The sequence below is a fragment of the Pinus tabuliformis genome, chromosome Q, assembly GCF_031772625.1.
Source record: "Pinus tabuliformis cultivar Carrire ecotype Pingquan chromosome Q, CPIR1, whole genome shotgun sequence".
Taxonomy (NCBI): Eukaryota; Viridiplantae; Streptophyta; class Pinopsida; order Pinales; family Pinaceae; genus Pinus; species Pinus tabuliformis.
Genome location: NC_142296.1, coordinates 472,089,433 through 472,092,980, shown reverse-complemented (window position 1 = coordinate 472,092,980; position 3,548 = coordinate 472,089,433).

Here is a 3,548-nt window from a genome sequence, read left to right as displayed (position 1 = left end):
TAATTTATTTTTGATTTCACACTCCTATTGTGTATTGATACTATTGCACATAACAACCCCGTGTTTGACCCATTCACGATTTCTAATTGGGTTGAGATTACTAAAATTATTTTAATGTTGAATCAAGTTAATATGGCAATTTACAAAAGAATGAATGTTGTTGAATGCCTTGTAATAAAAAACTTCCAAATTTAATGAAATATGTGTTTGTTCAGGTATCTGTAGAAACGAGCTCTCATCAAGCTGCTTCTCTAAATCAATCAAGGTATTTTCAATGTCTACCTTTGTACTATCTCTATCTATAAGGGTATTCTCCAACCACTCAGATTGATTGGCATATGCTTCTATCTCTGGTATGGGGTGGTGGATATAAGGTCCCATTTGGCCTTTTTTCTCAATCTGTTCATGAATTCTTGTGCATCATCCCTCCACATGAAACTCTGTTGGAACTTCATTTGCTGCAAAATTTCATCTGGTTCCTTCCCTGCCTCTCTAGAATTGCAGATGAAGGGGCCTAACTGGTTTTTTACTTTGAATTGAGATCTATTCTTGGCCGAGACAAAATTTATCTCACCAGAGTTCATTATTTTCCTATAGTACTATAGATAAAATAACCTCATGGCGAGGTACTTGGGTAGTTTATATGGTGCAAGCTGACATCCATAAATCCTTATCTCTGTATGGTTTTGGTAAAGATACCAATCTCCCACTTTGGTTTGCTTGGACAGCTGGAGGACTCTTTTTATTTCTGGACTTATCCTGGGTGGAGGGCTTCCTTTCAGCATAGTCATGACTGGATGGACAAAAGAATCTATGAAATCTGAATAGGTGTATGGTGATCCAAATTTGTGGAATAGTGGGGTCCAAAAAATGATAGGCCTAGGCTGGCCTTTGGCATCAAGTTTCTGGAGAGTGAAACGAAACCTATCCGGTTGATAATACAAAAATAGGTGATATAATACAGATGAGTATTTGAATACTCTCTCATTTCTCATTCTAGTAAATTGCTCATGCATTCTATCAGCTATAAATTGGGCATAATCATACATGGTTGCAGGAGGCTATCCTGGGGTGTAAATGGACATGAAGGCAAGTATAAGCTCATCAATGTATTCACTTGTAGTGTAGCCAAAAATACATGATATGATGGTCACACTATGCTTGCCCCTTGTAGAGAAAATAACTGACATATATGGAGGGGGATCTTTAGGAACATGTTTTTCTTCTATAATGAAAGTTTGGAGTAATTGGGCCAATCTTGATGGAATTAACTTGGTGTACTGGTCTATTCAGGGGGTTAGGTTTGTTGTTGGTTGGAAATGTAGCATTTCATTGATGGATTCAACTGTGATAGTAAACAAAACCTTTTGGTCATGAGACATGATGGCTCTATGGCTAGGGATGTATCATGCATGGCACATGTGGACAATTTCTGGGAAGATATGTACTTGGGGAAACTGATACCTAGGCAAATTGGACTCCCAAAGGCTAATATCATCTTAATGGTTCAGGTATCTGTCTTTTCTCAAGAAATGAATTTTGAGTAGGAGCTCTGAGGCACTTGTATCTTTAATTTGGAAGTCCCTGTCAGCCAGGGGAGGTGGTCCAAGTCTAAATGTGGAGTTGTCACAGGTGGGATGTCCATGGCAATAGGGTCAGCCATTATTCAGTTCTTGTGGGTTTTAATTAGGCGCTAGGGGTTTATTCAAAGGTTTTCAATGGAAATTGCAGACTTATCAGAGGGCTTGGTTGTAGGTTTCTTAAATTTAAAGTCTTTTTCAATTAATTTTACTTAATGAAAATACTTTGACAGGCAGAACGTTTCCAAATTTGAAAGGGGAGTTGTATTCTATGGTGAAATACCCAGAATTGGGTGAATTGGACTCAAATTGATAGTTCAAGGCCGCTGCAGAGGTTTGTATGGTTCTGGTACATACTAAGAGGTTAGTTGGGTTGTTTGAAGCGTCTTCTGGAGTGAATTTGGAGGTCTATGGCAAGTTCGGTGTTTGCAGGAGTAGCAATGGTTTTTAATGTTTTCAAGGAAAAATAAGTGAAAAGGGCGAAAAGAGGGCTTTGTGCCCTTTTATAGAAAGATGGTTATTTTTTGGTGGGTTCATTTATGAATGAATAGTTGGCCATTTTTTTTGTTAAGTGGGGAAGTGGTTTTGCTTGGCCATGGCACCACTTTTGTGGCGAGGGTAGTTTTTAGATGGGGTCACCCGATCTATCTTAGAGTGTGACACATAGCATTTGGTGGGTCAGGGAAAACCGCCTTATCAGGCGGGTAAAGGTCAGTGATCGGGTTCGGCTGATATGGATATAGGCCATCGGATGAGGGGGGCGATGATCAAACAGGAGTTGGGTGAGGGAATTGCACGGGGGATAAAGGAAAGGGTTTCGGGGGGGCCCATAGATTTAATCTTTGGTGGTATGGGCTTAGTTTAGGAATTAATCCTGGGTTAAATGATCGGGTGCCGCTTCAGGAAAGGATTAGGCGATGGGGCGGGGTTAAATGTCGGGATTAATTACCTATGTCGGGATATGGGGTAAAGTGTATAGTTTATAACTAAACTAGGGGTTGGGTTATTTATATAAAGGAATTAATTAATACGGGATATTGGAATTTATAGGGGATTTATATAATAAAATTAGAAATTAATATGAAATGAGTGGAGTGACTATTCCTTAAGCATAATGTAGCATGTAATATTTGCGCGCTTTACATACATTCAATGCTTAGGATAAAGTTCCTTTGTGGGTTTTTGGATGAAATATGTTTGATTGTGGGCAGGGGGGGTTTATTTTCCCTAGGTAAATGAAGTTTAACCTTAGGAAAAGGGGTTTTATTAAACTAATGAAGGGAAATGAAGGGAGATGAATTTTTATGAAGGGGATTCTAGTACTTGTGTCCATAAGTCATTAAGCCAAGGGTCTGGTCCCTCCAAAAGTCAGAGAAATGCTCTGAGCCTCTTTGACTTAAAGTTTTTAAGTACTTAGAACTTATTTATGGGAAATTAGTAAGTAGAGGGGTGAAATGACTGAGGGGATGTTAAATAAACCAAGTTTTAAACTATTGTCCTTGCTTTGTTTACTACTTATGCACATTTGAAAGATGCATTTAAACATGACATAAGTTTTTTTGTGTAATCACTTGATATTTCTGCAACCTTTCTTCTACTTACCCATTTACTCACCCTATCATTTTTTCTTCATTTTATTTGGATGCATTTAGGCTAGCAAACCCTTATCAATTCTTTTTCTTTTACGAAGTAGACTATCTAATTCTAACCTTATATCATCCAAGGGCTCAGATTAAACTGATGAGCTCCTTTTATTTTCTCTACCTATCTAATGATCTGCCAAGATTAAACTGTTTGGTCAGATTTTATTCTCTAACTATAAACATAAAATTCAAAGCATGGTATAACCAAGATTAAACAATTTGATTACCATGGATTGTGGCATGAATAACAAGCTGCATACAATCATTATTATGCATAAAAGTAAATAGTAGTGGCATTTTGACTTGCACACTTTCATGGTATCTT